At 37.8% G+C, this 23,295-nt stretch overlaps 1 protein-coding gene across 4 annotated transcripts in view; it reads left to right on the top strand.

Moving 5' to 3' along the window:
- The window catches only part of LOC128262434 (dual specificity tyrosine-phosphorylation-regulated kinase 2), a 50,543-nt gene that overhangs the window by 4,054 nt on the left and 23,194 nt on the right, over positions 1–23,295 (top strand). The window contains exons 1-3 of one of the 4 annotated variants that reach the window (XM_052996697.1): positions 478–503; positions 7,618–7,682; positions 12,859–12,906. The gene's annotated coding sequence lies outside the window, so the exon portion shown is untranslated. Of the gene's footprint in view, positions 1–477; positions 504–7,617; positions 7,683–12,858; positions 12,907–23,295 lie in introns of those variants that run through there. The other 3 variants (XM_052996696.1, XM_052996700.1, XM_052996698.1) reach the window with 3 other exon arrangements.

The following is a 23,295-nucleotide window of genomic DNA, read 5'->3' as shown; positions in this document are numbered from 1 at the left end:
GGAAAGAATCAGCTGATTTGGTGCTATACGTGCTATTTTCAGTCAATGTTCTTATCAGGATCAAATATTATCAGTTCATAGTTTTTCTTTATCTCTTAACTTGATAGCGATAAAATTAACAGAAACAAATAAACAGAAACATTTTGTTAAGTGCTAGTAGCATGTGTCGCTACAAAAGAAATTGGTTGACTATATTATGCGGACCATGAAACTGGCTATGTATACTCCTATTAGTACAATCAAGATTGGAGCGGTTCCATTTCACACACTAAATTAAAGCATTTGTTCTAAGTTTAAATAAACCCGTGACTCGTTTACAACAAGTCTCAAGCAAATACTGAAAAAGGCATTTCCTTTAGCACTTGAATACTTTGTGGAAACAATTAATCAACATTTACTATGAACAAGATTTAAATTTCCCTTTTCCCTTTCTATTTGCAGTTTCGGTGAGTCAATGATTAAGAGTCTGATGACGGAATAAAAGTTAAATTCCTTTCAGTTGGGTAAGCGTTCGATTAGACTTTAATATCAATTGTCAGAGGATTTAGAATCAGTTTAATTGCCCTATTTTTGGTTAAATGAGCTCCCTTGATTTCCTCCCACTCAGTAAAAATCTGTCGCGCAGATAACCTTCCTTGGGATAATTTCCAACTGGCAAACAATTAAGCCTGCCTACGTCAGTTTCTATTTCAGTTGGGCCTAGCTTGACACCTTCAATTGAAATTGATTATGGAGACGACATCATCCACGCACTTAATTAATTAACAAAAGCACAAAAAAAATAAAACAAAGTCTTTGACTTGAAAACCAATTATGATTTCACACGTCTAATCTCAATGTCTAATGTCTAAATCTCAATGCTAAGAGTATGTTTTCATTAAAGATTTCTAGGAATTTCCCCAATGCTAAACCGTATATAATTTTGACAAGGGAAAGGAGACCTTCGATGGACTTTCCATGTTGGTTATAAATATTTTCGTGGGTGGCAGACGATGATGAACTACCTCATTGTGGGCAGAAAAGCATAAGCAAAAGTCCAACGAGATTTGCGTGTTTGAGGCCAGCGCTTTTATAGAAACATGCTCGTGTAGTTATAATTGTCGCCAAGATCTTTGTTAGATCTTCTGGCTGCTTTTTCAGCTTCTGCCTTTGTAATCGAGACCACCACGCAAAGACATTCAATATGTTGACTCAATGAGAATTCGTTTTCTTTTTGTCATCGAAAATTGGGTCTTGGTCGTGAGAGAAACACGCACGAGGGCGTAACGCACTTGATGAGTAAACTCTGCGCCAAGTACTTTGGATATTTCGGTTTTCAATTTTATTTAATTCTCCGTTCTCGCACTACTCACTGTGCTGATAAGTGGGTCAAGTCTAAATCGTTTTTTTTATTTTCTGCATTAGAAAAAGTGAAATCGCAAAATGTTTTTAAAAGTAGTATTTAACTTTTAATCATCGACGCTTTGCTTGCTGCTCTTTGATTTATTTTTCCGTCTCCGCTTCGGCTTCTCTCCCTCTTTCTAATTATCACTTACACTTTTGTCGTCAGATTCTGTGTAATTAGTCAACTTTTTTTTCTTGTCGCACCTTGTGATTTGCATTTTTCTCCTGTCAAACTATTAGATGTTTTAATTATTGCTTAATTATTTATTTATTTATTTGTATTTTTTTTAATGTTAACACCTTGGCATGATAATAATGCTGATTGGCATTGATTTTTGTCTAGACAAGCCGAGGAATATTTCATTAGTTGGGTAAAACTATTCATTGAGTTGCTAAAGGTTTGGTTTAACCTTTAGACTGGCGCTGGGAGTTTTAAATAATTAAGAAGCATAAGCACTTGCTTGGGCAATTAGCGTTTATGTTGTTGCTTAAAGTTGCTTACAAATAATAACTAATATTCTAAATATTAACATATTAATGATTTTATGAACAAAAAGTTTAAAAATAGTTTTATATGAACTCATAAAGTTTCCTCAATTCTTAATTTTTCTTCAAGATTTTTTGATTTTCCTTGTATTTTTTTTATTTAAATTAGCATTAGCTTCAATGTCAGGCCCAAGTTTGTTTTTTAGCTTAGTTCGAAAGATTACACAACCTGCTCAAACACTCGACGAGGCGTTATCGACGGAGGAAAACCAGGTGGGGAGGCAGGTGAGGAGTAGTTTGCCCACTGGCAAACAAGAGAGAGACGCCTAATTAAGTTTTTTTCCCCCTGCCTGGCAACGAAATTTGTCTAAGAATATTGAAATCGCTGCAAAATTGAAAAACTTGTATATTTTAAGCCGGGCTTGTGGGCTTGCATCGGATATGATTGAGTGCTTGGTATGGATTGGATTTTCTCAACAAGATTCCAGAAAATGTAATTGGTATTTTCAGAGCGCAGAGAAACTTGTCTGAAGCCATGACTCAGCATTGTGTTTTGATTAGCTGATTGTTTAATTAAACTTCATTCCACTTCGTTATCTTCCCTTATTATAATTAGTTGAAATTTTTACTTCGCTCTGACAGAAATGTAAATGACGATGAAGAAACGAAACGAAGTTCCTCATCTAACCCAAACTTCAATTAAAAAGAAACTCGAAAAAATAATGATTTTATAACTTATCATTTGCAGCCCGTACGTTTCATTATTGTCTGGCTTTAAAAAAAATGTGTTGTTATTACTCATAAAAAAAACTATTGAGGAGAAAAAAGTATATATATTAAAAATTATATTTTTCCTTTAAATATAAAAAATAAAATTAATAATAAAATAGTTTTGTAATACGTTTCTCTTACTGGGTTTTTCTTTTGAAACGCCCTGTTTTTTCCGCTTCTGGCAAACTCATGCATAAATTTTATTAAACGAGTGTTCCGTTAGCTCTTTTTTAGTGCCTCACTCAACTCCAGTGACCGCAAATACGATCATCACATTTCATCACCCACAAGAACCCAACCGCTTTCATCTCGCTGGAGATCTCTGACTAAGACTTCGGACTTGTATTAATGCCTCTGAGATTATGCCATGACAACAACATCAGTGTATATCATTTACTGTTTAAAAAGGAAAAAAGAGGAAGATGTTTATGCACTTGAACGCCATAACAAAAGTTGGTTCTTCAACCGCAAAATAATGAGTTGCAACAGCACCAAAAAACAGAAAAAAAAAATAAACAAGCAGAACAAAGACAAGCGCTTTCGGGCACCGAGAATTTCATCATTTTCTTACCCGCAGACGGTGTCTTCGAGAAGCGTTTTGGGTCAAACCCAACCGCACCCGCTCGCCAATCGGCTCAGTGACTCCTTGGCCAATCCCCATCCCAACCACAACCCGCTTGGCCACTTGACGGCTGTGTCTGCATCCTGTGTGCTGGGCATATTGAGTTTCTGGACCCGGGCTAACAGCTGGGCGGAAAACCAGTTTAGATTTTTAACTTGTACTACGGCAGCTGTAAACAATCAGAGCTAACTGCCTGCCAGGCACTCAGCCATGAAAAATGAATGATGATAATGATGGTCAAGTCAACTGTTTCCAGAGGGGGAGAACAGAGTTCTCCACTTTGCGGCACTCCTCCCTCCTCAATTCCAGCAGTCATTGACCAACAGGCCCAAAGAGCCTCCTGCAGAGGCTCCTGGATTTCTTCTTGAAGCCGGAGAAACTCGATTTTGTATCTACCCCAAAAGTGCGAGTATCTCAAGTCTGGCTCAAGTCTCGGTCGCAGTTCTCAGTACTCTGCCCTTTGCGACTCGCTCGTTTGGTTTATGGCCTCTCAGGTTGTCTTTTTTTACACCATTTGTTTGTTGTCTATATGGAGGAGCAAAAACCGGTTGCCAGGTTCATAGGCGATGCTTTGTTGAAAGTCGCCTCAGTCTTTGGCCATAGCTTTTGTATATATCTCTCTCATTTACTGCTGCACTTCTAGTTTTGATTTGTTTGTGTTCTTTGCAAGCTCAGAATTTTAACTTGGGGGTTATCAGTTGGAGATCGTGGTGCAGAATCAGTTATAACTCGTTCTGAGCGAGGGCTGCGTTGTTTCGATTGTGGGATGGTTAACCTGATCCAAAGTTTATTGACTTTGTCTTTTGCCTATTGGTTTTGCTTTAAGACTTAATTTTGGCTTCGTAGCTCAATCCAAACTAAATAAGCTTACCAGCCCTAGCAGACAGCAACTACTCATGGTCCATGATCGCAACCTTTGGTTGAGCAGCGGCCTACTCCTTCATTTGGCTGTTAGCCAGTTAACGTATTCCTCATTCTGCAAGTTGCCATAAAAAGACTTCAATTGCCAACTGTCAACTAGTGGGGAAACTGGTTAAAATCAAAATTGTTCGACTCTTGCATTTGGTGCACATTTCTGCCGGTTTCTCTTTATGGCCAAGACAAGTTCTTGACACTCATCGAGCGCACGAAGTGGTAGAGACGCCCACGGATACTTCGCATACACAAGTGTATCTGTAGGTGAAATATGGTAGATCCATAAGTTGGCTACTTAGGCCAACACATAGACTCAAAGAGAGATTTATTGAATCATACATTTGGTTTTGGTTGCAGCCGAGTGATTTGAAAAACGCAGGAGCAATCAACGAAGCGTGCCACTTGAAAACATGCAATATCCCCGCCAGTCCCCCCCAAAAATTTACCCCTATGTTGGCCAAACGCATTCACTATTAGTTTTGCCCACATAATAAATGATGTAAAAAGTAGGCGTACTCGCAATTCACCTCAACGATAGGCGTCAAAGTGGGTGGAAGTGGCAGTGGAGGGGCTGGAAAAGAAATTCAAACTATAAAATAATTACACAAAAATAGTTTTTGCTTCGCACCATAATTTTTAAAATTTATTTCTTTAGCCTTTTTCTTTTTTTTTTTTTTTTTTGTAAAAATATGTTTTGGAAATTGCCAAAAGGCAGGCAACAAAGCGTTTTATTTCTTTACATTTTTCTTGTTTCTTTTGGCAATCTTTTTTTATTTCGTTGGTTGCTGGTAATGAGGAATCAAATAGTTTGTTAATGAGTGTGCTTGGTGTGTTACCCACTGATTTGATTTTGCTAGGAAACCTTTGTGAAACAGCAAAACTAGGGTTTTAAAAAGGAAAAAACTGTTAAAGTGTAATAAAAAATAAATATATTTAACTCTGCCTGATGTTAAAACTGAAAAGGAAAGCAATGTATTAAAATTAAATTAATTGGTAGCAAAATAAAATTAAGTTAACTCCTTCTGATGCATAACTTGTCAAGTCATTCATACCATTAACAATGTGTTAAAGTTTCCTTATAAAATAAATCAAAGACTTTAATTTAAACAAAAGGGTATTAACAGTACTCACAACCATTAAATGCCTTCCCTATCTCCATCAAAATGAGTACCAGCTTGCACGTGCTTTGAACACCTTAGGATACCTTTCAGATGGCAGATTTGCCAGCGACAAATTAAACTACTGCCAGTCGCAGTTGTTGGCCGTTACTGCCACTGCCGCCAACCCATAATCGTTTAGATGCTGTTCATTCCTCATAATGATCGTGCCCGCCAGATTTGGGGGATCGCTTCGGTAGCCGGAGATTGAGATGGCGATGGAGATGGAGGCAGAGACTACTGTGCGCAGGTAAATCTAGGTGTGCTCGGCAAAAGCAACGGCAAAAGCTGCTGGCCAAGCTCAGCCTAAGCTCCAATCCACACTTCACTCTCCATGGGGGCTGTACAATGTGTCTGGTGTCTTGGCCAAACTGCTTTCGAGTATTTTACGTTAATTTACGCCAAAACTGTTGAGGAGATTTTAGCAGCAGTTGTTGTCTGCTTTCGGTTTCATTATGAGTGGAAAAATCATGCAACGGCTACGGCTTTTCTTGGCTTGGCTTGGTGTTGCACACTTGGATTGCGAGTTGCAACACCCATTTTGTATCGCTACTCTGCGGTTAATCATATTTCTTTACATCTGTCTGCTGTTAAATTAGCAGCTGCGCTCAGACAGCATATTTTTTATTTGCAGGACAATTCAATGCGCAAAACAGCTGAAAGATATTTGTTTTCGTTTGCATTTTATTTCGGGTTTTCCCTGGCTGTCTCTGGGGGTCTATAGATAAGTGACGCTTCTCCTCGCACATTTTTTTGTTGGGGTCTTTCTGGTTTTACGCGCTTTGCTGACTCTATGTGATTTTCCTAATTGGATTTTCCGTCTTGGCAAACACGTTTGCCATTTCTGCCTTGGGTTCGCTCTGATTTGGCATTGTCCAAAGTGTCAATTGGATTTGAGAACTGTTTCATAACAGATATCTTCCGTTGCAAGAGTGTCGGCAAGCAAAATAATACCCAAATAATAGTATTAATTTAATGATCTTCGCATTGTTGATTACGTCGTCGATCGATGGCAATGATTTATTGTTGTTTTTATGACCAGCAGTTGGAGTGGCTCTCAGATTGAATTTATTTGCGTGCCTTACTTTCATGCGCACACTCGAAACGATAGAAATCCATTTGGTCGTCCATAAAATAGATTCAAAATCAAAATAAATCGAAACAGCTGCCGAGATGCTTGACCAGCTGAGCAATATTATCATTCGATTTTTTCTTTGGCGCTTTCACTTGCCAATTTTGTTGTGATTTTAATGTGCACGCATTCGCCGAATACAAAAACATTAGCCTGAGTTATATTCCGCAATGATTTAATGCAGTACAAAATAACTGAAATCTAGTTCATCACACTCTTTTTTTAATCATGAATAAAGACAGGATATTAAAAATTTATTGCGCATATTTTGTATTTTTTGGGGCTTGGTTGCCTCTGCCAGCTGCATTCGCAACATAAACAATATGAGGAAACCAAGGAAGCTCAGTAAATATAAAATGAAAAATTGCCAAAGCATGCAAATTATTAAACGAAACAAAACAATATATTGAATCTCCGACGTGATTCATCGCCAAGCAAACAAACCCCGGACCCAACACGATCTGAAGATTTGTGAGCCTTGCAAAATGTTTTCCCGTCCGTCGACACTTTCGATTTTTGCCGTTCATAAAAGAGGGGCATTATCTGCAGTTAAGCTGTTAATTTATGGTTTGTCTTTAGCTTTTAATTCGCTGAATTTATGCTACTCAATCAGTTTGTGATTAACGCATTCGTTGTGGGTTTTCTTAAACTGCTTTGAATATTTATTTCATTTCATAAAAATACTTTGCCTTAAAAATGAGCTGGTTAAATTGCATTCTATCTTTTATTGTATTTAGTTTTTGTTTGATGTTATGAATAATGTAAAGACACTGATAACATTTTGGATTCCCGCTTGCTATCAAGCAATGACTCACATATGAACGCCCCCAATTACTGATTAGGCAAGTTGGTATTCCGCAGATTTGAATTACCCTTCCTTATCAGTTAAATATTTACGTTGCAGAAACGCACCTCGATAAGGAGAAGATGGTATTAGGTATAAATATGTGGAATTTCTACTGGTTTTGTTGCATAATTTGAATGTGGGGTAATTTACAATTGTTTGTTTTGGTTTATTTTGGGGACTATAAAAGTTGAAAAGCGATAAGATGGTATAATTGGTTCAAAAATTCGGGTATTGAGAGATTAATTATTTTAAGATTAATTAATTCTCAGTTCTTTAACATCAACATTCCTTTTTATCTTTACAGAAATCTTTATGTTTGATAAGAACATATAGTGAGAAACTATTCCGCACGAGCATACACAGTTAAAGGTGAGCATATTAAATATTTCTTTCTAAATTTTTCTGATATTTGCTTGATATTAATATAGTGGTATAGTAGTAGTATTGAGTAAAGATTCTTAAGCCTTTTTTCATTTTTTCCGCATCGCAGCATTGACTTCTTATGCAAATAAACTGACACACATTAAACTGCTTTTCAAGCATCACAAACTGCGCGATAATGAAATTCAAATGGCTGCGCAGTGAATAGCAAGTGAATTCATTCCAACTAGACTCATTTATCTCTATCTAACATTATCTTGAGCTTCAAAAATGTATGCATAAATAATTGCAATTTATTGCATATTTAGACAATTACTACAAATATTGAATTAAATACGCATTTCTATGAATTTTCTGACGTCGCAATACGTTCTCAGACGATACTGTGGAATCACAAGCTTTGTTTATTGTTTTCTGACCATTTCTCGATATCATTTCGTGCACATTTCAATGTAAACTGCGAAACCAGCTGGAAACGAGCTGTTGCGATAAGGAAAAAATCCCATTAATTGTTGCCGAACGAGGAAGAAATCACTTGTCGAAACATTTGTCATACAATTTCTCTAAAATATTTCCGGAACGAATAAGTTTGCTGTTCAAACAATAAACTTTATTGTTGTCTCAGGATTAAGTTCTTTGCAATATTCTAGATTATTTCTTTTTCACAAAGTTCATATTGTCATCCACCTAAAATTGCGATTTATTGCATTGTATCATTTTATACGTCTTTGCGATAAGAGGTTTCGGAAACAAAAACCATAAAGCTAAAAAACACAATCGATAAGTAGTCAAACAACCTTGTTGCTGAGACATTTCCACACAAATTGCAAAGCGAAATCGATTTCGAATTACAAAATAATACAGAACTGTAAATGGAGGTAATGAAATGGAATTCAACACGAGACGGACGTTTTCATGATGCGTGAAAGTCAACCTCAGCCTTGTGCGGCTAGGAAGCGAAATAAATCGCAACAAACAAACAAAGTGAAATGTAAACATCGTAAAATACGAATGTACATATGTGAGCACAATAAAATCGAGCTAAACAAGAGGATTGAATGAGCCACTTTTCATGCTTGCCGCGCTAAACAAGATCGGTTTAAAAAACGAAAAACATCAAAAATAACGCCAATTTGGACTTATCTTAGATGGAGCGCTTCGCTCTTTTTTATTCCTTTTTGTTGAGTTTTGGCTGTGTTTATGTAAAATGCTTCCATCCTTCAAGTTTGTTGAGCTTTTGTTGGCAAGGTTATTGCACACGAGAAGCGCTCGTAAAACAAAAGCATATATAGTATGTACATATATAAAAAAAACCGCAAAAGAATAAATTTTAAAGTAAAACATGCGATAATTAAATATTTGATATGTCAGCTGGTCGGCAAACTACAAAAGCAAGGGGAATTGTGAAAGGAGGGAGGGTATAATAGAGTTCTCATTTCTAAGTAAAGTGAAACTTCCGCAAATTTCCGGATCAAGAATTATCAAAAGTGCAACGACCATGGATCGCAGTTGCACTTATGGCCATCGAAATGCAGTCGCTGCATTTTAATCAAGTGCCAAGACAACACCTCCAATCCCAAGGCGGCTGTTTGGCATTCGCCTGGCATTTGCATTTGTACGCGCTGCTTTTTCATTTGGCCCCCTGTCGGAAAAATTCCATTCCGCAAATGGGGAAAATGGGGGAAATACAAGACAACACAAAACTAGACAAGTGTAAACTATTCCATTCACCAGCATTATGGCTAATGGCCATAATGAATATGAATAATTATTCACGCCAATGCCGCGTCTCGAAGGCTTTTCAATATGTAAAAGGCATTGTCCGGAAATGGGTATGGCCTAATCATCTTAGAAGAAATATTTTAATGAGTGATGGATAAATAGAGGGACAACCTTTTACTGAGATAGTAGTTGTAATGGAAAGAATTATGCACATACTTCAAAAGCTCATACATCTATCTTTGTTATTTAAAATTTACAATTTTATAGTACTTTCAATATCATCTTTTCAAATGTCAAAAGTCTGCATTTATTTTTAGTAAAGAACATTTCAATTTCACATGACTTATCTTTTTAAAGCAAATAAGTTCATTCGTTGTGAATTCCCCTATAATCTAATTTATATCCATTTGGATTATGTGCTATTTTGTCATTTGACAAGCCGACACCCTAAAAAATACATAGTCTAACTTTTTTGTGAGCCAAGCAACCCAACAATAGTAGTATCACTGTAGAAAGAAAGAAAGAAAAGGCGAAAAGCCCCTATTTCTAGCTATATTTCCATCTCACCCTCGCATACCTAAATTTATTATCATGTAAAACTTTTGTGCAACAATGTGGATAACAAAAGCTTGCAAATCGCTGCTACTGTGCAGCTGTTCAGCTGTTCAGCCTCCACCTCCCCCCTTTAAGCTCCACCCCGGCATTTGTTCTAGTTGATAATTTATTTGAATATTTGGCATAATTATTCCGTAGCCAGCAACGAGAAACAAAAGAGAAAAACCCGTTATATAATAACGAACATTTCACAAGAATGGCAAAGCCCACTATTATTTATGTATTTGTATCTGTAAGATACCAAATTGCACTGAGAATTGGGCAAACAAACTACGACTTGGGAAGTGGTCCGGTCCGGCTTGACTTGACATTGAGCCGGAGTCGGAGTCAAAGATAATGACCAGATAACCAGTAATATTATCTGTATGAGTCTGCTATCTGATTGCTGACAAATGAAAAATGATTGTCGCTAATTGAGGTAGGGGTTTGCCTAGGCGAAAGGAAACCAGCTTGTTTCTAACTTTAGCCATCGGAAGGCAGCAGGGGAAGATAAATGATTTTGCTCAACATTGAAGATTGGCCGTTTAAGGCAAACACACTGGCCAATCACTTAAAGTCGATTAGCTCTATAGCCAAATGAAAGCCCATACCGAACGAGAAGGAGCTTGAGTCTAAGAATGAGATCGAGAACTCGATCTTTTCAACTTCCATAATTTTGTAGTTTGCGCCTCTGGCTGTCCTCTTTGTTTTGAGATCTGATCCGTTGTGATCGTCGTGCGTCTCGAATCAAAACGCGCATAAATTTCTATGCTTTTGTAGATCTTCACCGCTCTCCCCGCTTCGAAACAGTAGCGGCATCCATTAATCAAAAGGCACTCCGGTCTAGCCATCGCGAAGATCGCATATTAGTTACACTTTAGCGGGGCGCCCAGAAATCTGATGGTGGGTTATTAGTTCGCCTGACTTATGATGCAAAGCAGTTGGAGATTGATCGCTTACACGATGAGTGGATGGCGGAGAAGTAACTTGAGCTGACATAAGACTTGAGGCTAGGCTGGGTTCAAGGCAATCCAAGACACGGCTTAAGAACATGCCTCTAATGAAGCAAATGGATGGTGGGAAGTGCTCCACTAAGCCGAGATAAATTAATTCTATAAGTACACATGTGAAAAAGGTTTTAACGGAGATGGAGTCATATCAGTTTACTGTTCTGAAAAGAACAGAACTAATTTTGTATCAAATCTAATTTAACTCATATTTAGTTTGTGCATAAACATTTTTTACAAATTTAAAAGACCGCAAACAATTAAGCATCTAGTAAAATTAAATTGATTTAGTATGCTCTAACCTGTCTCAAATATCAGAGCATCATAAAAGTAAATGGCTTGACATTTGATATCTTGAACAAATCTTCAAGTTATTTTAGGTGCCCATAAATATAAACATTTTGCATTTATGACTTATTGTTTGTCTCAATTCTTTTATACTTAGATTTTGTATCACAATGAATCCTTCTTATTTTGCAAGGCCATAACGAATAACATAACAAATTTGTTTGCATTTCTATTCAATATTCTGTCAAAGCTTCATAAGCGAGGGAGAAATGTCAACAACGCTTCTGCAATTCGTTCACTCACATTGGCAAATTTATGCAAATTTTTATTTATTAAATAAACACGCAAAGTGCGTGTCATCAGCTGTTACACCAGGGAGGATTGGTTGTGGGTGGCATGGGCTTGGCGGCGGTTCGTCCGCCTTTTTGGGGCCAACGAACGACAACGACAACGCCGAGGACAACGACAACGACAACGGCAAGTACAACGACAATCGCTGGATGTTGATTGGCAATTTGTTGTAGTAACTACCCGAGTTTAGTTTAATAGGAGGGGTTCTATGGGTGCTAATGAACTTTAGGTTACAGCCGGAGAAAGGGAGAATGAGAATGAATGACGTAGAATTAGTGTGTCAGAGGAACGATAATGCGTAAGAAATTGTTATGAAGTGTTATGTTATGTGTGCTGACAACTATGTAAGCTGGGAAAATTGGTTTAGGTAAAGCCAACATGATAGTTAAATAGAAAACGAAACCTACCGTTGTCTGCTAGGACGTTGTTGTACAGAATTAATTAAATGTATTTATAATACTTACAAAATATATTTTTTCATTAATATATTTTTCCCAACGATTTTTACAATTCATAACACATTCTCCCTCTGTCACACCATAATTAACTAGTATCAAAAGTTCATAAACTTTGTCATCAGTCTGCGAAATTCTGTCTGGCCCTAGACAAGCTGTGATTGTTGTGATATCATATAACCACTTAAGGCCAAAGTTGCTTTTACTGCCTGTGCCCCAGCCTCTATCAATTATAAAAGATACTGCGCCACTGAGCATGAAATTAGCTGCGTGCAGCAGACCGCCTATGGTAGAAAAAACTCCCTCGTCTACGCACAAGTGCCTACCCGTAAATAACCATGAATTTCATGACAATTTTCTGTAGTTACACGGCCGTCATCGCACTCGATATCATTCGAAGGCATTATGGACTCTTTTCCCTTGTCCTCTCTTTATTAATTTATGCATATTTTGTCGATTGTCTTGCGTTACAGTTGACAAGTTTCGATGGTCGGTGGTGGTTGTGGGTGTACCCGGTGGTGGTTGCTGGCACTTTGTTTATGTGGTTCAGGTAGAATAAGTACCACAATTTATTATCTCCTACATGGCAATTCGTTGTAACGCAACGGCATTGATTAATTTTAATAGCATTGCTAGAACAAGTTGTCTCGATGACTGTAATTAATAATTATTTTTATTTGATTGGTAATTCTGTCTGGCATTTATCTAACCAAAGACTGTATATTTTTTCTTCGTTTTTTTTTGCAGACGTCTTGAGAAATTGCGCAAGAATAAACCTTTTTTGTTTTGGACAAGGTGAGTTGAACTTTGGCAGTCCGATTTGAGTGTCATGTTGCCCGAAAGGGAACATAAGAAATATAATTAATTAAATTCTGTTGCGGGGCGTATCGAATGGTCGCAGAAGTTCTTGCGCAAGCCTGTGTTTTGAAATCACAGCATGGGTCATTGGTCGACGAGTCAATAATCTCCCATTAGCCTCGTTCAAAATCGACCTTATCTAGGCCCATTTGCTCTACTAACCTAGTGCTTCGAAACCGATTGATTGATATGGAATCAGCACAGCCCCAAAGTATCGTAAATTCCCCCACAAAACCAACCAAACGACAAAGTGACGCCAAGCCAAATGCATAATGCAACCTTAAGTGCAACTGCCAACGAGAGTTATCAATATGTGCCGCCAAGTGATACTTTTTATAGTGCCGCCTCTGGGAGTCAACAAATCGGTGACCCACTTCTGAGTGGCAACGACAACGCGACGCGACTCTCTAATCGGCCAGTAAGTTTGCGGCTTGATAAATACATGAAACGACGATAGAAAGCGAATAATACAAATAAAAATTACCAATCAGTGCATTGGCTGACAGAAGCTGTCTGCTGGGGAGTGTAATAACCCCGAGTCGAGTTTTCCCGGCTTCCTGTAAGCGATAAACAATGAATATGCAAATGCACTCCAATATGTGTCAACTTTATTGTCTGCCACTGAAGCTGCTGTCATTGAGCCCTGGCTTTTGTCCTAGGTCCTTGCCTTTCACCCACACGCCCACATCCATTTTGCATGGACTTAAAGTTTCTGCAAAAAGTTGTTCATATTTATGCTAGGATATATTTTGTTCTAATTAAAACTTTTCTACTCTATGGTATCAACACTTTTTCAATATTTTGCTCTTATTAGTGGCCCACTGTCAAGCCAGTTGGAAATTAACTTTCCGATGGACTTAGTGGGTTCAGTGGCGCCGCCTTAAATGGAAAGGCGGGAAAAGCATAGAAGGCGGCAAAAGGGGGTCTACCGCATGTGGTGATGATAGCTCCCAAGAACTGGTGTCTTCCCCTCTCTATTTCTTTTTCCAGAGATGGGTTTGATGTGTTTCTTTTGTTATGCCACACAATTCGCGCGCCTAACCTGTCAAGAATTTCAATGAGTTCGTTTCCCTTTCGGTAGTCAGTCGGTGGTCGGTCTCTCAGCTTAGAACCAAAAAAAGACATGTATAGAAACACACAAAAAAATGAAGAACAAGCGAAAACTTATTGCCAAACATAAAACAGAACCTGTTGGCATACTCATGTTGTACCAATATCACAGAAGGAAATTGTAAAGTTATCTTGTTATTTATAATTTTTCTTATAATATTTTTTCATTTTATGACATAATATTGCCAGTATCAAATTTCATGTTTATTATTATATGAATTTTTTATAATGGCTTTCGACAAAAGTTATTGCTTCAGTACCTATTAATCTTTATGATTATTAGTAAGTTTTTTAAATTGCTAAAAAATGAATTATGAATATTTGGCATTCAAACTTTCGTACTATCTTTTGTAACTGCCACATAATTTTCCACTAGATTAATGGCTTAAAGATTTCGATTATTTTATCGACTTTGGTCTTTCCATTTGTTCGCGTCACCTCAAAGAGAAATTTGGCGCCCCCACTTCAAAAACTCGTTATCCAAATGGGCGAATTAGCTAAGCTTCGAATTGAAAATAAAACAAAAAAGGTTTTCCCTTATATGGCTAATTGTTATTTAGTGCGACTGGAGGAGCCACCAACACCTGAAGTTTTGGACTTGTCTCATGAATAATCAAATGATGAGGCATCGGTGCATATTCATGTTCAGAATGAGTTCAGGTTCAGCTAACTTTATTGCGTAACACAGGCTTTGCGAAACTTAACTGATGAGGAAAGTTGTTGACATCTATCAAATTGAGCTTGGCCACCGCCACCTAATCGATTTGCCCTTTGAAAGGAGTTGAGGTTCTCTGCGACCATCAAAGGCTTTTCGCTCTCTAGTTTTTCGTACTTGGGCAAAGTTTTATGAGCCAATTACATGCAACACTGGGCACAAGAACACACCATTCGAGAGCTGAAATATCACATCCATCACATGCTAAGCTCGCATCATGTAGCGACTATTATGTGAGTGAGTGCCCCTCGTCCTTCCCCTTCTTCTAGCCCTCAACGAATGCACGCCATAAGAAAATCGAGCCAACCCATGAGCATAGTCGTCTATCATTAAACTGTCGTAAATCACAAGTAATTGACATTATACAACAGCCAAGCGCAACGGATCGGTCAAACGATCAGCAGACTGGCAGGCGAGCATGCAGGCAAATAAGCAACAATTACCCCAAGACAACAAACATTTTTCTGAAAATACACGTAGCAACAATTAAGCTAAAGATATCACATGGAATTCGTCATTGGACTAAGTTCTAAGATAACGAAGCTGAGATTCTCTGTTCGTTATCACCTCAAACGAAACCAAGTAGGCGAGAAAAATAGTTGACTATTTAAAAACGGTGGTAAATTGTATAAACATAATGCTGATACGGATATTTCTGACTATTGTTGCTTTTATCTTAACAATAAACCGAAATTAGAAAAGCTAAATTAAAATAAAAACATCTAGTCACCGAATATATGGTTCTAAAATTATTTATAATTTCCTAAGTATTCACATAATTTAACATAAAATCAGTTCATGCTAGTTTGTTAACCCCTGAAAAATCATTCTCACAAATTAATGCGAATCCACATGGGAAGATCTAAGGCGATAAGAAACCATTTGTAAAACAGTTCGACGTTTTTCTCTGGCTCCCACCTGCCCGTCCATCTCTTGATCAATTGGCATAGATCTCTTGAGATTGTAATGCTCAAATGAAATGCACAATTGAAATGCGGCGAAACAATGAACGAATATATATTTAGATTGACACACTAAGCGAAAAGCAGACGGCAGGGCAGAATTGTAACAAACCCACCAACCCAAGTCAACCCACTTTTGTCTGAAGATTACGAAATCCGTTAGCTGAGACTGTGTATGTGCCACGCGAATTTCTATATAGAACAATTGAGACTGTCTGCGCGTCACTCGGGTGGGTTAGATAAGGCAGAGGCAAAACTATAAATACATCGAGATATATACCTTTCGGATGCATTGAATTGTTAGCTAATAGCTACAATATGACGTTGCAATTGCAACTATCGAAGGTCTTGAATGGCTGCAAGTGGTCAAGGTTTTTGATTCTTAAGTCATGACTAGCTAAAAAAAAAGACAAATAAAAACCCATAAATATATGCGTCATATTGCAATGAAGTTATGTTTGTATATAATAATTGCTTGGATAATAAACAGGAAATTGCAAATCAAGGCAGGGAAAAGTAAAGCTACATGCTATCAAGTGTTTGCAAACAAAACGCTCAAAACATTTTGAATTACTAATAAGCTTTAATGCTTTTTTTATAAATCACTTATCGAGTATTATATTTAACAGCACATTCTCTTTCCGCTTTAAGTTGTATTATAACAAGTAATAACTGCTTTATTAAAAAAATAAAATTCATTTTATGAAAGAGCTTTTTAAGCCATGACATTGTTTTTTTTTTCATTTATTTATAGTTGTCTGCACTTCACTGATCATAAAACCAAATCTTAATGAATCTTTCTCCCTTTCCTCCTCAATTAAATCGTGTAATTTGTGTAAATTTTTTATTTCTATACGCTTCAGCAAGATCTAATGACTCCCAACTCGAATTCAAGAATATTCTTCGTTTTATGGATTTTAACTCGAAAGGCGTTGGAATACTCGGATGGTGCTATGTTAGAGCATTCGTTCTACATGACGTTGAGAAGCCTAGAAGAGCTATAAAAATGCGATTGAGTTTTACACACTCGTCTTCATATCTTTTTATAGCTGCGAAGGAGTTTTGTGGTACAGTTGCCCGAGGTTCAACGCTGGTCAGGAATGTAATTACACTGCGCATTAAAATTAAGCAACATAAACAAGCTAAGGCAGAACTAATTAACATTCCCTTGTTGCAAGGCAAGAATATAAAGTCGCTGAGGGGTTTCTAAATTCTGTCAAAGGATATTTTTTTAATTTATTTGACTAGAGAAAAAATACTACAAACCTTGAAAAATACTTGAAAATATATTTAATGATAAAAAATTAAAAATATCAATGAACTTCTTTAAGAAGGGTAATTTACATGATCAACTTACACTTATTAAAACTAAATACATTGCTAAAAATAGAAAATCAGAAATGTTGGCCATAGCATAATGATGGGGAAAGTAAACCCCTTTGTATTTTCCTCCACGTACGGGGTCATTTACTGTCGAAACTGATGAGGGGCAGAACTGCAGTCAAAACTCCGTTCGTCACGCCTTCACGGCTCTCAGTACGCGGGTCTGACAACTCCCCTGGAGTTGAGTGGAATTTGTTGTAAATAGAAGTCTTTGGTTCCACTTTGGGATGAATGGAATTCGAATGGTTCTCCCCTATTTGATTGTTATTTCTCTTCTGCTTCATTTGTTCCATTTTATTTTATGTTATTTTGTGCTATTGTGTATCGGAAGTTGTGCTTGTTGTTAATTTATGCGTTTTGTGGAAATTCCTCCGACCACCGAACCGACAGGAAATGCAATTAGTTGGAGGGGGTTCTCTGCATTTGGAAATCTTTTTTGTCAGTGTTTTGTGGAGTGTCATAAATTGGCGGCGGTTTTGTTTATGTTTCTGCTTCGTCTGTTGCTGTGTGTGGCCCCTCCGGGGGTCTTTTCGACCCACATGCTGTTTAAGTTTTTTTCGAATGCAAATGTGTTTCAAGCCCCTTAAGAAACTTAATGGCATTCTTGACAAATTTGTGGAAAATTTACAACTTGACTACTGCTGAGAGATCGAAGAGTTGTCCAAATTTTCGGAGAAATGTAGAAACCAGATGGTGGTACTACTGACCAAAAGGAAGCTGTTGATGTAATGAATCAATGAAATGTTTTGCAGTAAAATTGGGAGTCGTTTAAATATTTTAGAGTTATGCACCGTTAGTTATCGTAATAGCCAATTAACGAATTCTGCTGCAGGAACATTGATTTCATTTAAAATTGTCTATAAAAAGAATGGCTTATGCTAATTTATTTGCCATTTGCCATTATATCATGTATTCCCCTTTGTTTTTGTAGCAACTCTATCTTAATCCCCTTAATCCACTTAAGTGTTCAGCATTTCTGTTCGCATTTTATTTCTAAAAATATACAACTTTTTACTTACGTGCCGCTAAAGCAATGCTAGGAATTGGCGCGTGAAAATTGTTTCGTTTGATGAAAAAATAAAATTCAATTGGAAAGCAGTTCAAATAGACAGAAAGAAGCGCTAATTAGCGAACAGAAGCAGCAGCAGACAACAAAAAGCAATATTAGCAGTTCGAAAATGCATCTATCCAAGAAGAAAATTTCACTGGGAAAATTATAAAACGTGCACACACATCAACAATATCGATTTCACTGTGAAAATAGGAAAGCAAAAACCGGCGGCAGGCAGGAAAAACAGTGGAAAAGCCGAAACTCGTTCGCGCAGGCGCTTTTCATTTTCAATGCAATGACAATTTCGACGCCAGGGAGCGCCACTCCACACCACACTAGCAGCACCCAGCCAACTGTTCCCATTAATCGGCCCGTTTTCCGTTCTAGATCGCAGATCTTCCTCCTTCTTCTTTTATGAGCGATGATCGTTCATTATATCGTCGAGTTACGTGTTCGGGCACAAACGAAAATTCTCATAAATTCTTTACACTGCGGGGAATGCGAATTCCTTTCTCCACCTCGTTTTCAGCTTCATCGTCTCTGGACGAGCATATCTTGGTCACTGGGTCGGTCTCGATGGCGTCTGGCTTGGTTTATGTGTGGGGATCGAACTGCCGATCTTTTGGGGGCCACCGCCACCGCACGATCCTACTAACTATTTCTTTCCTGCTGCTTTTCTGCCGCACTCGTGTTTATTTAGTTAGACATCAGGTAACCCCACGTCCGACTGTGCCACCTCTCCGAGTGTTTACTAATTTCTGCCACTCTCCCCTGGAAAATCCAGTCCGCCTGTAATTTGTATCTATTTATTCCCATTTAGATTCTTCAGCTCTAAGTCAATGCAGACGCCTCTCACGGCTGAATCTTCATTCTGCTTGAGCAATTTATTCTGATTATTGAGAAATATTCGCTTGTGGTTAACAGGTGGCGGTTTCTAAGTGGGCTAATTGCTTTGCAATTGGTAGGAAATGGTTGAGGAAATTTGAAAATGAAAATTAATAGAAACGCAAGAACAGGTGGCTTGAATTTAATACTAAAACACAATTTGTAATTATAAAATTGTGCACGAACGCATCTCAATGAGTATTATTTCTAGAGAAAACATTTAAAGCCTTTCTTATACAGTAAAAGGTATGTCTAAAAAAGTTTTCTTTCAAATTAAAACAAAAAGTTCCTTGAAACAGCCATTTTCCTTTAGAACTCCAAATATGGTTTTTTTTTAGCAATGGTCCTCTTTTTAAAATGAGTTCTCTTAGACTTTCCAATTTATTTTAATTCACTGATCAAAATATGTTTCGCTACCCGCACATATTTGCATCTTATTGCAATTACAAAGGCAAAATGTATGCTGTGATCCAGCAGTTCAGGCATATCTTAAATATGTTCAACCTCGAAAACCTACAAAAGAAAAGGTCTGTGGACAAAGGAGACCTCGGCTTCTATCCAAAAATGCCAGAGCAGACAATTATGCATGCCCTGGCTGGAGATACAAAAGTTTTACGAGTATAATCAGGCGCAGAGCGAAACTTATCGTAGGTCAGAGCCAGTGAATCGAACCGAAAGCAGGCGCACAAATAGATGGCCAGCAAGATAGATAGATAGATGGGCTGGAGGTGGAGGTGGAATATCGGGGGACAGGGTGAAATGATTCAATGATTGCCAATGGTCGGAGCAGCGACAACATGGTAACTGATGCTGCTGCACGGACAGAAGAAATTGCTGCTGGCACAATGAAGCGAGCTCCTTGTTCGACTTCGAATTGGTCTTGGAGTATGGTAGAGTGGAGTGGAGTGGAGTGGAGTGGAGTGTGGTGGTTTTCGGCTCTGCTCCACTATGATTAAGCAGCGGCTTGGAATCGATGATGTCGAGGTGCTGGTCAATGGTCAGCCGCAGTAATAAAAACAAAAACAGAAAAATTGATTGGCCATGGTTGTGGCTGCAGGCAGTGGTTAAATCAAAAGCTTCCACTTTTTCAATGCTTTTTTTTTGGTTTTGTTTTTCGTTTTTGTGTATGCAACTCGATCTTGTCTATTATATATTAAAGAGTTGCTTTTGTTGTTATGACAACGAAAATAAGAAACGGACGGCAATTGAGAGGAAATTGGGTTGAGCTGGCTTGGTTCGTTGACTTGGCTCAACTGATGCAACTGCAGATTGATTAAAGTCACGGCTCCTCTTGGTAATTAATGCAACTCCGCCTGTCTGCGGATGATGTAAGCCTGACTGATTGACAATGGCAGTTAATATTTAATTGATTACCTCGCGCCAGTGCATCTATCAATCAATTGAAGTTGGATTGTTAAGGAAACGGGCGTGGCTGTCAAATGCTGCGTTGGCTGTTACTTTGAAAATTAAAAGTGAAAACATTTCACTGGAAAGTTGCAGTTTGGTTTGTAGCGGATTCGAAGCAGGGAAACCAATTCAACCGAGTGCGAATCTCTCGGCTTTTCGCTATCTTTGAGATACTTTTCGACGGCGCAATACGGACACTGACAGCTGTCAGCGCGTTTCCTTGCAAGTGACCAGAAAACACAAATTTATAGCATGCCAAAAAAGAAAACAAAGCAAAAAGAACCAAACAACTTGGGCAGAAATACGCACAGGTACTTATAAATAGCCAAGTCGACCCTGGCTGCCCTTAAAATGCCGACAGTACGCTGTGGTTAGTTTCTTGGATGTTTTCAAGTTATGCGGCCAGACAGATAGGCAACATAGAGTCGGAATCAGGTGACGGTTTCGGATTTAAAACAGGAAATGGGCGGAAGTCTATCTCTGATCAGGTTTATCAATAGAAAGTAGCTGGCTAAGTGACTTCCTAAAAAGTTTAATGAAGGAAATGTCAGATTCCTTATCTTCGAAAAGAAAACTTACATCTTTACAAGCCAATTTATTTTATAAAATTTTCAGTTTCAAGAACTACAATATTATTAATTAAAGTTTAAATTTTCCTCTCATTTCAGGTAAGCATTTAGTCGAACAGTATACATTTCTTTAGGTGCCAAGTGCACCAAAAGATACTGACTAAGGCGTTTTCGCCTAACGAACAATTCTCCATTAACTCCCTTCTTAGCACCCACAAAAAAATTCGAAGATGACCCTCGGCGAAGTAGCTCGAATGTAACCAAATTACCCGTGCATAAAAAAGAATTGTGGCCACACATAAAACTGTGGAACCGAACGCTTCCAGTTTTTAATTAAAAAACCAGACTTGCCAGAGCCGAGCAACGGAGCTCCCCAGAAGTTTTTCCAGCTCTCTGTCTTGAGTATTAATTAACAACTTCCTCTCGGGTTTCTACGATCTCTTGTGTTTTTGTGTGTTTTTATTGCCATGCGAATGGTAATAATAATTATTATTGTTTTTTTTCATTCTTCCTTTGCCGAAAAACAACGGTTTGCTTAATATTCTGTGGGCACATTTGACCCAAATCAAGCGGTTGCTGACAGCACTGACCCATTTGGCCACAAAAATCAGAAATTGTTTTATATGCATATAAAATCACGTTTCGGTGTTTTTATGCATGCAAAATAAATGCAAAACGATTTTATGCAAAACATATTTTTGTTTATTTTGTAGCAAGTTTTATTTTTAAAATAAATTGTTTTTAAAAGCAGATTTAAAAAAGGTTGATCTATCCCATTTTGAATTTATTTTATTTCTAGTTTATTTTAAATAAATGTAAAATAAATGATAGATATCAAAAACCTAAATTACTTCAGTATTTAAACTCTATGTCGATAAACTTGACTAGCCAGTTTTCTACGAGCCGCCTTCTCCCATTTTTTCATAGCCAATTAGTCAGTTAAATAATCTGTCTCCTAAATTAACCATCCATCTGATGTTAACAAGTGAAAGTGCCGAATTGCATATGGCATGTGTCATATCGTGCAACGTTGCGTATGCGTAATATTTGTCAAATTCAAAAGCCGCGAATAGGCGATCAAGAGAGAAAACATAAAAACAAGACCCAAAAGCAAATTGATGGCAATTTATGTGCAGAGCCTAACGGGTAATTATTATTTACGCATTTATTGGTGCATGAAAATGTAAATTGCGACAAGATCACGAAAAGGAGTGGAGTATAGCCAGTAACTAAACAGCTTGGCAAACCAAGTTTGGTCAGCAAAGAAGCGACAACGAACTCAAGTGCATTAACCTTAAAAATCTTAAGCCACTTTAGTGCAACGCCAACACCAATAACAACAATAACAACAACAACAACCAAGAGGCATGCGTTTGGCGACAACAACAAGAGTAACAACAAGTTGTTAGCTCGCTGGACCATGATCTTCAAAAACCTGCAATCGAAGAGTGCCAGTGCAGTGCGCTGGCCATGTGAAAGAAGCCAAAGCCAAAGACGAAGCCTCCGAAGCCAGTTTAGCAAGTTTCGGACCCCAAGAGTTCAGGTCTGCGGCTTTGGCCAAGCAACTTGTTAGGGATTTAGCAGAGCGCCCCCTCTCAAGTACAATTAGCAAAACTTTGGCTGATTTAACGATTGGGAAAAGGTTTCTCCTCTCGCCTGATTGACAAACTTCAAATTGCATTTTCCCAAATAGTTTGACAGTGTTTGACACTCATTTAAGTATGTTTTCCCCCACTCAATCAATATACAGACCTTTAACTTCCACTTTCCGTTGTGGAAATTTGGTTTCTTATTGAAATGGTGCCAGACATTTCCCGACTCATTTACTCTCCATTTTCGTTCGGCTTTTCATTGGTTCGCTTTGTAATTTATTTATTCCGATTTAAATGTTCCAGCGGCAAAGAGTTGACAGACCTTGACTTTTAGTCTCTTGAATGGATTTGGCCGCTCTTATATGTATACTACTTCCACTTTCCGACTGTTTTTTCCTACCCCAAAGAAAGAGCCTTTCAAATGGAAATTTTGTGACATTTCTTATTTACGAGTTTTCTCATTTTTCTTTTGTGAGTTGACTTTGCTGGGCTATGGTCTTTCTGATGATGCTGCACTGCGTTGAGTGGACTGACTCTTAAAATGATATATGGTTCGACTTTACCCTAAATGGAATAAAAAGTGTGCATGCATAATATGTCACTTTCAAGTGTTGTATAACGGAGCTCATCTCGAGTTCCATAACAGTAACAA

Source organism: Drosophila gunungcola, unplaced genomic scaffold, assembly GCF_025200985.1.
Source record: "Drosophila gunungcola strain Sukarami unplaced genomic scaffold, Dgunungcola_SK_2 000001F, whole genome shotgun sequence".
Lineage (NCBI taxonomy): Eukaryota > Metazoa > Arthropoda > Insecta > Diptera > Drosophilidae > Drosophila > Drosophila gunungcola.
The sequence above is the reverse complement of the archived record's forward strand: the minus strand, read 5'-3'. Positions and strand labels throughout refer to the sequence as shown.